Source organism: Cyprinodon tularosa, unplaced genomic scaffold, assembly GCF_016077235.1.
Source record: "Cyprinodon tularosa strain WSP-4 unplaced genomic scaffold, ASM1607723v1 ctg994, whole genome shotgun sequence".
NCBI classification, from domain to species: domain Eukaryota; kingdom Metazoa; phylum Chordata; class Actinopteri; order Cyprinodontiformes; family Cyprinodontidae; genus Cyprinodon; species Cyprinodon tularosa.
The window spans coordinates 110,524-123,913 of NW_024039778.1; positions in this window are offsets into that span (position 1 = coordinate 110,524).

The following is a 13,390-nucleotide window of genomic DNA, read 5'->3' on the forward strand; positions in this document are numbered from 1 at the left end:
GCCAACAGGCGGGGTGAGGCGCAAGTGCACTGAGCAATCAAACAGATTGATCGATAGGTGTTGCTGCTGTTTCAAACTTCATGAATAAAAAGCACTATGAGCTCTCTCTTTCCAAAGTGTATCATCTGCCGCAGCACACCGAGGTTCCTTTATCTTCCTCAACTTTCCTAATGATGCTATGGCAGCAGCTTTTGCACATACAGGATATTGAGCAGGCTGGCATTTTTTTTCTATAACAGTTTATGAACAGTTTGTTCTCAGAGACATATTCCATTTTATTGTACTAAAAATTTTCTTTAAAATGTTCTATTGCATTGACCCATTTTAGATTTCTGGACATCACAGGCAGATAATTCAATATGTCTAGAAAAAAAAGGAGTTTTTCAGAAGTCTTACATTTAAGTTTAATATATATTATTGTGTTATTACACATTTCCAAAACACTGATTAGATGTTTATTATCTGTAAAACACACTGTTCGATTGATGTGTAGCGTTTAATGATAACATATGAGTTTTGCCTGTTAAATTAGTGACACAATGCTTTTAATTATTATCAATATTCTCTTGTTTTAGCTGCAGTTATATAACAGCTCAGTTCAGATAATCTAACCTTGCTTGGAGTTGTATTAAAAGGTAAATATTTTGAACAAGGTACTTTGATTGGACGTGCACATTAGCCTGAATATACCCTGTTAATTGTAAAACATAATGGTATGAGCATCATGCTGTAATTATTGTATGTTTTTATTTATAGTGAACTTCAAACCAGTTAACAGCCTGGAATTGCTACAACTGAAAAACCATAAAAACAAAGTAAGGTTGGATAGATTCATAGAAAAAAATGATGGAGCAAAATGCAGAGTCACACTGAAGGAAACCTTTCAATAACTGCTGAAAACCTGATATTTTGGCCAAGTTTTACCCTCTTCCAGAACTACATTCCTAAACATACTATAAGAGCTTTAAGCAATGAGTCTTTAAATCTCTTAGTCAGTCAGTCAGTCAGTCTGACTAAAAAAACATTGTAGCATGAACCATTACTTTTACTAAAAATTTTATAAATAGATCATATTATGAATTCAGGCCAAGCAAAACAGATAGTTACATTGACAATATAGTAAAAAAAATAAATAAATAAATTGAAAGGGAATTGTGTAACACCTTCCAATGGTCAAGTCTAAGTTGAGACCTAAATTGCATTGAGATTCTGTGACAAGAAAATCAATTTCCCAAAATGCTTTATGATTGATCTGACTTAATTTGGGTAAAGATTTGCCTCTAAATTAAAAAAGCTGGTAGAGACATACTCAAAACGATGTAGAGTTTGCAGATTTCTACAAAGTACTGACACAATGATGTTCAATAAATGCATGTAAAAACCCTCAGATGTGTCTCTTTTTCTTCCTCTGCATAGTAATGCACCACCATGCATTGGAGCATGTAAATAAATTTCACTGAAATACATCGATGTTAGTGGTAACAACACTATAGAATGGGATATTAAGACTTTACACAGGAAATAGTTTGAGACTTCTTATTTTAGGAATGGATCTAAAATAGTTTTAAGGCCACTTTAAAGTGTGTTAGATCTGCACCACCCTGAGGATGAAATAAACATAACAAATAGGCTGAAGTCCCCTCCAGACATCCAACTGTTCACATTAGATAAAGCTCCTTTATCTGTAGACATAGCGGCTGGAATAAATTGTGGAGGTTAAGAGTATTTCTTTCCAGGCTAAACAAATCAGATCACACCCTTAAAGGATTTGAAATCTTTTCATGATAGTGACTGCAGCTTACGTTTTGTTTTTTTTTCTCTCCTTACAACACATTGAATATACAAATCTGCGTTATTTTACACAAATAAAATAAATAAGTTACTAAAGACAGATTAGATTTTCTTGCATTCTTTAATAATAAAACTATTCAGATGTATACATCCAAAATCTAATCTAAATTAAATAATATAGCGTTCTGCATAATATACACATTAAATTGGTTAGGCAGTTATTTTTCTTTAAATACACAGACTACTCCTATATTACTTGAAGAGACACAGCACTTTTTTTCTCCATAATAGAGATAAACTAGTTCTGAATTGTTTATGAATTCTGTGCTTGTCATCTTTAGTGTTATTATATCCATCCATCCATCCATCCATCCATCCATCCATCCATCCATCCATCCATCCATCCATCCATCTTAGTCCTTGTCAGAGTCGCCTACAGTATCTCCAGCAGTCCATGAGCGAGGGGCAGGGTACACCCTGGACAGGCCGCCAGTCTGTGGCAGGGTAACACAGAGACACACAAAGACACACAACCATGCACAAACACACAGAGACACCTAAGGACAATTTAGAGAAGCCAATTAACCTACTGGACATGTTTTTGGACTGTGGGAGGAAGCCGGAGTACCAGTAAGAACCCATGCATACACAGGAAGAACATGCAAACTCCTTGCAGAAAGACCCTAAGCCAGAAATAAAACCTTCTTGCTATCCACTGCTCAACCATGCAGCACAGTGTTAGCATATTGCTGTGAATAATTCCTGTTACAATATTGCATCTATGAGTATCACTACTTCCACCCACTTTTTTAGAGGAGAAATCCCTTTTCTGGAAATTGGGAATTACTTCCACATGGGAGCAAGAAATCACCAGTAAGGAGTGGCCACAGCTCTACCTAGCGCCGTCCCAGGACTCTAAATTCCCCTTTATTTGGGTTTAAGTAGTGATGATTAAGGAATAAAAAATAGAAAAAACATAAATTAATCCAAAAATGTATCTTTGTTTAAGAAATATATAATATCTCTAATTTAAAAAATATGAAATTATGTCAGGATGTCAGATTGGGTGAAACTGAGATAATTAAAAGGAGTATGTATGATATATACACTATATTGCCAAAAGTATTTGCTCACCTGCCTTGACTCACATATGAGCTTAAGTGACATCCCGTTCCTAATCCATAGGGTTCAATATGACGTCGGTCCACCCTTTGCAGCTAGAACAGCTTCAACTCTTCTGGGAAGGCTGTCCACAAGGTTTAGGAGTGTGTTTATGGGAATTTTTGACCATTCTTCCAGAAGCGCATTTGTGAGGTCGCACACTGATGTTGGACGAGAAGGCCTGGCTCTCAGTCTCCGCTCTAATTCATCCCAAAGGTGTTCTATCGGGTTGAGGTCAGGACTCTGTGCAGGCCAGTCAAGTTCATCCACACCAGACTCTGTCATCCATGTCTTTATGGACCTTGCTTTGTGCACTGGTGCACAGTCATGTTGGAAGAGGAAGGGGCCAGCTCCAAACTGTTCCCACAAAGTTGGGAGCATGGAATTGTCCAAAATGTCTTGGTATGCTGAAGCATTCAGAGTTCCTTTCACTGGAACTAAGGGGCCAAGCCCAGCTCCTGAAAAACAACCCCACACCATAATCCCCCCTCCACCAAACTTTACACTTGGCACAATGCAGTCAGACAAGTACCGTTCTCCTGGCAACCGCCAAACCCAGACCCGTCCATCAGATTGCCAGATGGAGAAGCGCGATTCGTCACTCCAGAGAACGCGTCTCCACTGCTCTAGAGTCCAGTGGCGGCGTGCTTTACACCACCGCATCCGACGCTTTGCATTGCACTTGGTGATGTATGGCTTGGATGCAGCTGCTCGACCATGGAAACCCATTCCATGAAGCTCTCTGCGCACTGTTCTTGAGCTAATCTGAAGGCCACATGAAGTTTGGAGGTCTGTAGTGATTGACTCTGCAGAAAGTTGGCGACCTCTTCGCACTATGCGCGTCAGCATCCGCTGACCCCGCTCCGTCAGTTTACGTGGCCTACCACTTCGTGGCTGAGTTGCTGTCGTTCCCAAACACTTCCATTTTCTTATAATACAGCTGACAGTTGACTGTGGAATATTTAGGAGCGAGGAAATTTCACGACTGGATTTGTTGCACAGGTGGCATCCTATCACAGTTCCACGCTGGAATTCACTGAGCTCCTGAGAGCGACCCATTCTTTCACAAATGTTTGTAAAAACAGTCTGCATGCCTAGGTGCTTGAATTTATACACCTGTGGCCATGGAAGTGATTGGAACACCTGATTCCAATAATTTGGATGGGTGAGCAAATACTTTTGGCAATATAGTGTATGTTATAATATCAACTGTGTGAGTCATTATTAGTTTGTTTGGATACCTAATAAAATCTGATCAGACGATTACAACTTTGAAGTTTCATTTTTAGAAGATTGTAGCAAAAAGCACTGCCAGTGATCAGCCATTCCGTGCAAAATAGATGAGTGCAATTAGCTATAGATTCCGCTGAAATGAAGTCACCAACAATCATATGAAATCTAGGATGTGTGCTGTGGTGTTTTTGACAGGCTGGTTATTTTGTTGAAGTGTGAAAGATGAATATATAATGAAAAAGCCTCCATTAGGAACCTTGAGTCTATATTTTAACTTGACAGACTCTTTAATAGAAAATGCACCAACAGTTCCTCTTTAGGTCTGGTTTGCAGAAATATATGTCTATTCTTTAAGGCCTTTATATTTAATCATGCTTTGGCCTTTTGCATAGTTTTCATCTTAAAACCACAAACTATGACACCAATGTATGGAGGCCACAGTCCTCGGTAAGGTTATTGTGAATTTTAGTCTGGACCTGTTGACTTTTTTAGCATGCATTCCTCATGCATACCAGTTAATCTCATTAAAAACACAGTCAATATGCAATCTAAGAGGTTTCTTACTTTGGAGTCTCTGTTGAGGGCAGTGAGGCTTGAATAAATACTCATCACAGCTGAACACAGGCATTTACAACCAGTATCTTCTTTCTTTCTTCTTATCTTTCTGAAGTTGTGACTTAATGACAGGGATGAATGTCACATATCAAGTTAGAATTCAGCTCTTGATGATAGGATCCACAAGTGGAGAGAGTATTGAACGACTGTAACTCACCAAGACCTGGCTACCAATATAAACTGATAGCTAGGCATGGAAACCATAAATCAGTATAGCTGCCTTTTGTTGATAAAAAAAAGGAATTTGGTAGCATCAATGCAGCTGATTTTTTTAACACGATTATGCATCACCTTCTGTTTGCTTATTTAAGAAGATATCCTCTGTATGGTACAGTTAGTTTAAGCTTAAAAACAGAAAGCCTGTAACAGTTCGGATAAATTAATCAATGGCAGAGAATATTTTTTTTCTACAATCTTGTGCCCTGCCAAGAGAAAATATTTAAACTAGGACAATGTTGTTGTTAAAGTTTAGAGGTTTTAATATGTTCTGATAAAATGTTTGGCTAGTATTGCAATAAGAGAAACTGTATTGTCTGCAGAGACGAATATCAGCGATAGTTCAAACAAGAGATGGAGGACAATTATGGGCAAAAAGCAATAAAAATAGAGCAAGAGAGAGAGTCAGAAACAGATAGTGAAATAGTGAGCACTAATCCACAGGTTATAAAAAAAAAGACATAGTAATAAGTAATGAGTTGCTCACAGAATGGCTTGTTTTAATTCAACAGCTTAGCGTTTTAATTATATCCACAGATTAGCTAAACAACTTTCTACTTTTCAAAGTATCCCTCAGGCTTTGTAAACACTGTAAACATTTACAAACATAAAGTTTGCTTTATGTTGACAAACCACTAAATATGTTTGCTTATTTTTATCATAGATAGTGTTATGACCCCTTGTGGTTGGGTTAGGCACTTACCTTTATTGCAACACAGACGCCTGAGTAGCAGGTAAGGTCCTCGGTTTTTTAAATGCTGAGAGCCAAGGATCTTTCTCTGTTCTTAGGCTCAAGCAAGCTGATGCTTCATGGTTGTAGGCACATTGCAACTCTTCCACATACTCTACATCCACCTATTAGGTCACCATACACCAACGATTTCACTGACCTCCTCACTTCATATTGACAGTTTTGGTTTTATCCTTAGTATGAATTCAGTTAATTTATATTTGAATCTTCTTACATGTGTTGTGTCTCCCTTTTAATTGTGGCTTTTGAGCAGAGTTGTGAAAATATGGAAACAAGGTGGTGACAGCATAATGCTATAGTAATGTTCTTTCTCAGCACAGTCAGCAAATTTATTACAGTTGATGATGAGACGGATGGATTTAGGATAAATGTCAATAAAGGGAAACCTGTTAGAGGCTGAAATAAATCAGATATATTCATCAGACTTTACAAGAAGAACCAAGAAAATCTAGAAATAAATATCTGCTTCCAAACCAGATGGAATGGTTTAGATTATGGTGATTTGATTTCATGAAATGGCTCAGTTACAGTCCAGAGAGAAATATCTATTGAAGACACTCCACCGGATACGAGATATCTGAATGTCTACTCTTGTGGATTAACAGTAGGAACAGTTTAGCAGTAGGCTTTCGCTTACTTCTTTAGAACAAGGGATGTACAATAATAATGCATCCCTATGTTTCATAGTATATTCAGAAAGGTGATAGTAATCACCTTACCTTACTTGCACTTTAGTATCACAGATACCATGATAAAAGAATTAGTTCTGCAAGACGAACAAAATTAAGTAAATCATAGGATCCGCAAACAAAATGTAGCTTTTGCTTCTAGTCCTTTAGACACAGTGTTGGCTTCTTGCCCAGCCATTGCTTTGCTTTAGTGCCCTGTGTTGAGAAGATATGATTTTCATAAGCTAATTCCTGCCCCAGTTTGGAATGATCCTTCTGCATATTTCCCTGAGCATGCTTCTTGTGAAATTATCAGAACTGTAGATGTGACACACACAGTGATAGCCCTGTGTTAGCCCACTTCAGGGCTGTTTTTCTGCCCTCCCACAACTCGGGTCAGCGCTCAAGGCTATTTGCTGTGATAACCTTAATATATGAAGGGAACGCAATTTATCTGCTAATGGAAGAGTACTGGACCTCAATTATTCACTAATTATTCTGTTAACTACTTTAAAAATGATGTTTATTAATGGAATTTGGTGTGCGGACATCTTTTTGCAGCTATTTAAACTGGAGTTTGTGAGGTCTAGTTGAAAAGGACTATTGACTAGCAACAGACTGCCAGCTAAAAATCAATGAATTGTTGGCAGAGGACATGTTCTAACTGCAACATTATTTGAACACGGTCTATGAAAATTGCATAGAATATATTTGATTACACAATTAGCTTCCTGTTGAAAATGGAAAGACTACAATTCATACAAGTATTTTTATTTTGACTTTGCCTTTAAAAAATGGCTCTTTAAAAGCATTATTTAGAAGCTTTCTAGGAATACAATTAGCTTAAATCCTGATGATTTTTTAAGAAGTCAATAGTGGATTTAAATTGTCAGTTAAAAAAAATCTTCTTGCTTAACTTTTTATCAAAGCTAAATATACTATACTTCAAACAACATGACCTTTTTTCACACTTGAAACAACTTTAATGGACATATGTCTGTGTTTTCTGCCTTCGGTATGAATCTATTAGTGCTTAGCTGAATACTCCATCCTGGTTTAACCAGATGAAGCACATGTCTGCATTTAGAAAAGGTTTTTTGATAGTATGCAGTCACCACAGGGCAAAGAGGATTTTTGAGGACTTATTTGATGCAAGAGGGTCTGAATCTGCAAATCCATTGTCTGAATGTCTTTGAAAGTCTTTCCATATTTTTTGGTCCAGACTGGCCTTTAATTCAGGGACTTTTTTTATTTATTTGTGTGTCTGTTATAAAATGAAATTATAATGTGATATTTTCTGTCACCCTTTCAATACATGTATGTGATGTGCAATGTTAAGGGATGTGTTGCTGAGATCATTTTCTACTTCTTATATGACAACATCCCTTTCTTCAACATAATTTGAGACTCTACATTTTTTGCAATCAAAGGGTCAGCGACATAACCTCATGGCTTCTGCCAAAGCAATGTTGTAATTAAATTCAATTCAGTTTAATTTCAAGGTTCTTTCTAGAGACAAATCAACCCGATCATACAATCAGATTGGTTACAAATTTTATATCTAAGGATCACCAGCTGATTAAATTGACCCATTGACTTGAAAGCAATTCCATCTCAACAAGCATACTTGTAGTGACAGTGGAGAGAAAAAGTTCCCTTTAACAGGACGAAACCTCCAGTACGATCATGCTTAGTGTGAGCAGTCATCTGCAGAGGCCGACTGGGGTTCATGGAGAAGAAAGAAGCAGAGATACCTGTGGAACAACCAGCTCCACAGTTATTGTGGCCCCATCCTGGAAACAGACAGCCAGGCAGACAAGCGTGAGGCAGCTCCCATGTCAGAGGAGGATAGACAGCACATACAGTTAGTCACACTAAGAGAAACAGGACTACACTGAAAAACAGTCCAAGCTGCAATATCTATAAACAAGGTGTTGATGGCAACAGCACAGCTGATATTCCTCTCCAGGATGGTGTCACAGCCTAACAGGAGACGGAATGAAGGACAATAATGAAAAGGGCTCACTATGTCCTCTAGCAGTCTAAGCCTATAGCATAGTTAGCTCCACAGAGGAGGAGCCTGATAATCTGTCTCCCATTCTTGTTTTAGAATTCTAGGAACCACTAATAAACCTACAGCTTGAGAACAAAGTGCTCTGTTAGGAACATAAGGTACCATCAGATTTCTGATACAACACAGAGCTTGGTCATTTAAAGCTTTATATGTGAGAACTGGAAGCAAACAAAGAGTAGTCGGGAGAGGAGAAATAAAGTATGATCTCTCTTTTTAATTTTCATCAGAACTCTGGCTGCAGCATTTTGGGTCAGCTGAAGGCTTTTAACTACATTTTGTGGACTCCCTGATAGTAAAGAATTATAACAGTTCAGCCTTGAAGTAACAAATGCATGGACTAGATTCTCAGCATCACCTCTTTCTAATTTTTGCAATATTCCAGGGATGAAAGAAAAAAATTTCTAAACATTTTTTGCAATGAATGGTCCTGATCAAAATAATAATAATGATTTTATAATTAATTCAATTTAATCCCATCCAGATGAAGGTAAGGACTAATCAGCTGCTTATTCTAAAACTGTGGTCCAAAGACTATAATTTCTGTTTTGTCTGAATTCAGGAGCAGACAGTCAAGAGTCATCCAGCTTTAACCCATTACATTGACAATTGTCAATGTAATGGGTTAATTCCATACTATATATATAATACAGAGAATTGCCCCTAGCAACCCTAGTAACCCTGAAGCATGAAGAAGATTTATCATTAATGTAAACAAACTGGAATCTGTCAGATAAGCAATATCTAAACCAGTCTAGCATGGTTTCTTTAATTCCTACAAAATATCCAAGTCGTTCCAAAATAATATTCTGATCAACTGTATCAAAGGCAGCACTGAGACTTTGATGTTTTATTCTCTTGAGTTTTCATGACATGAATAAGATTGAGGTAGAAAGAAAAGCAAAAATAATAAGATGGCTAAATCATAATTTAAATTGAAAGAATAATAAAACATACATTCTGGTTCATGCAGACACAACATTTATTGCACAAATTTTTTTATTAATAAATATAACCATTTTAGATTCTGATGCTGCTTGGAGAAAATATGCGCCTTTATTTTTTAGACATACTTATTCACCTTTTACCTCCACCTGTGGTGTGTCTCACAAATAGGAATTAAAAAGTGGGTTTGACTTTGGTCAGTCAGCATGACTTTCCATTCAGAAATCAGTTGCTTTTTCACCATTTCTTGCCCATTACTTATTCTTGAATTTTTATTTTTTAGTGACACTGCTTTTACATGTTGCCTCTCTTTGGTTTGGGAGCTTGTTGAAAGAATAATCCTGTAGACTCAAGGATGTTGTCTTATAACTGAATCCTGCTAAGTTGAGTTATACTATTATGTGATTGGAACAAAGAAGTGGATTGGATTATTTTTGAAAACATCTTTTTTTTATAGTTTATACTCTAGTTGACCATGAACTGCAGAATTTCCTCCAATCCGTAACATAACAGTGATCCTGCTTTGAGTACCTCCTAAATAAATACAGCAAAGCCTGGATGAGTCACTTCTAAATGCTGATAGCAACTCTGCCCTAATCAGTATTCTATTTCAGTCTAAACCAAATGGTTGTTTTTATTTTGTCAAAGCTTTCTTTGAGATTAATGGACCAGGGGTCACTTTAGTGGGATTAGATGACCCACAGTAGCAGACACAAGTCTGTCATACTGTTTGTAGAGGGTGTATCTCTGTGTGTCATGTATTCTTTATTGTCGAGATACAAACACAAAGAAGAATTTATTTTTCCTTTTTATGTTTCACATGTTTTAAAAAGGTGTGAGTAGGTGCTCTTAGTAAATATCTGTTTCTTTGGATGTAAGAAATGTAACCCTTAGATCTTTGCAGATTTGCAGAGTGAAAATAGTGTGATGAATAAAATATAAAACCCGTTTCCATTAAAAAAAGGGTCCAAAGATTTATACTTAAAGTAAACGCGCATGAACATACGTGCATATATAAAAGATATGTCAGTACATCATCATTAGGTAATTTACATAATAATAATATTAGTTAATGTGGTGCAAAAAAAATTTAATAACCTAACAGAGATGTGCATCTGTCTGCCACTTTATTGAAATTGCTTGAGCAATTTTGTGTAAATTCGAGTGATTATGTGAGATGTATGAATATTGATGATCTTCTGTTACAAAATACACAGCATTTCTGGCATCATCATGCATACTCAATTCAAAGTGATCAAATTCTCTTTCTACATATTTTGAAGCTGAGTTTAACTTTGGTAAGCCAAGTTCCCCACATATATTTTTAAATGTTCATATCCCTGCATTATTATTGGTTGATTCACTAGTTGCAATATTAGAAGGAAAGTACAGGTTCTTTATTCATTACAAACTGTTGCATTTGACCTTCAGCACTAATTCTTGATTTAGAAAAATATTATGATTTAAACATTTAAACATTTGTTTATAGCATTAGTGTTCTTAGGCACTAATGCTAAACCACAATCACCCTGGTTGTGGTTGTCAGACGTGGCTTTGCATGCACAAACATGGCTTTGCATGCCATCATTACAGCAGTTTTCACATGAATGTCAGAGAATTATCAGATAATTAGTTGTGGACTTTGAAAAAAGATTCCTATTTACACATCCTTCAGAAACCAGGATATGTTTTTGCATGAGACATGTTCTTGCAAGTCCTCTGAATGGATTTAGATAGAGACAGTTTACAGGAGATGTGTTTATATGCATGCAGACAGTACCATTTATGAACCATACCCACCTGACAATCAGTGTGACAAAAACATTAGGGAGAATGTTCATGTAGTTCTGTCCATTTACATACTGTATTATGCTAAAAACCCCATTTAAAATACAAACAACTAAATAAATCACCAGAACCCCCTCTTTTCATAATATCACCCCTGTCCTTCAGGAACTCCATTGGCTCTCAGTTCAATTTAGAATACAATTCAAAATCCTTCTTTATACTTTCAAAGCGCCTTTCATAATCTTGCTCCTCCATATCTGTCAGACCTCCTTCACATCACCACCTCCTCCCGCTCCCTTAGATCCTCCTCCTCCATCCACCTCACTGTACCCCCAGCTCAACTTGTCACTATGTGTACAAGAGCCTTCAGCCGCTCTGCTCCAGCTCCCTCCTGACCTCCGCAGTATTGACTATCTCTCCTTATTCAAAACCGGACTCAAAACCCATCTGTTCTAGCTTGCTTATCTATAAATACATTGAACTTGTCCCTCCTCACAATTGTGTTTATGTTCCTGTGTTTGTATTTTTTGTGTTTCAATTTTTTATTCTGTAAACTGACCTTGAGTGTCTAGAAAAGCGCTGTTAAATAAAATTTATTATTATTATTATTTATTATTGAAATGTTTACTGTCATATCTAAAATATATATATGGTATATATATATATATATATATATATATATATATATATATATATATATATATATATATATATATATAAAACATTAGTTAGTTGAAAGAAAACTGCTAGTTGGCTTAAGATTGTAATTTCTGGTTTGAATTTGCATGATTAAGTTACAAGGTCTGCATAAATGATATACTTGCAACATTCCACCAAAATTTAATTAGTGATCTGGTTGCTCTTTCACCTTTGCAAATCGTCTCAACCCCAAAATGTTCTCTTTTTAACATTTCGTGCTGGGACAATCACTCTATGTGATGTTTAGTATGTTTCACTGGATTTAGAGCCTACAATTTCACAATATCTTTAACAAATCTTTTCTTTAAACAAGACTGAATTTATAAAAAAATAAAAATAAAAAAATCAGGCAAATCTAGACATAAAAAGTAGTTTTTAGTTTTATTGTTCATGATGTCATTTTGCAGTTATACCCTAAAAGATTTAGGTTTAGATTAATATTTTATATTTAACATATTCTTAAGTAATGTTGACATTTTTGAGTGTCCAAGCTGAAGTCCAACATAATTCAGAGAGAGGAAAACTGTGAAAGGGTTACAGGTCATTGAGATTGAAACCTGCAGCTTATTATCATAGATAAATCATTAAAATACCTCTCTGAAACATGCCAATTATGCTGTAATGACAACAACATTTTTTAGCCTATTATTGAAGAGTATAAATAACTTACAATGCATTATCTTTGTTAAAATGTAAAAAATGTAAATGTTAAAACTGGAAAAACTATATTAATACATTTGTTATGTTTATATTTTGAGAAATCCAGGTTTTAATCCCTTTTGGATGAGGTGAAAATTGTTAAAGAGCTACGTGAATTTGCCAGGAATGACTCTTTTTATGAAATGATCTCTTTTTGGTTCTGGTTTTCATTTATATTGGTTTTAAGGTTATTTCTTTAATTTAGTATGTATTTTTTATACTTTTGCCAGACTTAGTTGAGTCTTCAGTCTTTTAACCAGCTGTGTAATTATTGTAAGTTGTTTGTTGTGGTATGTTTGTCTGTGTATTTTAGTTAATTAGCTAAGATTATTTTAGAAATTAATTCACTTAACTTGTATATCCTTTTGTGTCTAGATTAGCTCCCTGCGTATTAACTTGGTTTTTTTCACTTTATAGCAATCACAATATTTCAAACATTTTTTAGTGTGTAAAAAAGACTAATTAGAGATGGAGACTAAAAAACACTCCTTTCAGAGGTCATTAAAAACACAATCTACCAGCAGATGTGGTTTATCTTATCCTGCATCTTACTGCTTCCTTCATAGACCACATTTGGCAACTAGTGACTACCAGACTGAAAGTGAGTGAATATTTGTGTCCATTGTAAATCCCACATTTTTCTTACAGCTACCATAAATTGGCCATATGTTCCTTTAAACAACTTATCCCATGTATCCCCACACAACACATTTATATAAAGATTGCTGTCAGAAGAAGAATAGAACTCAACTT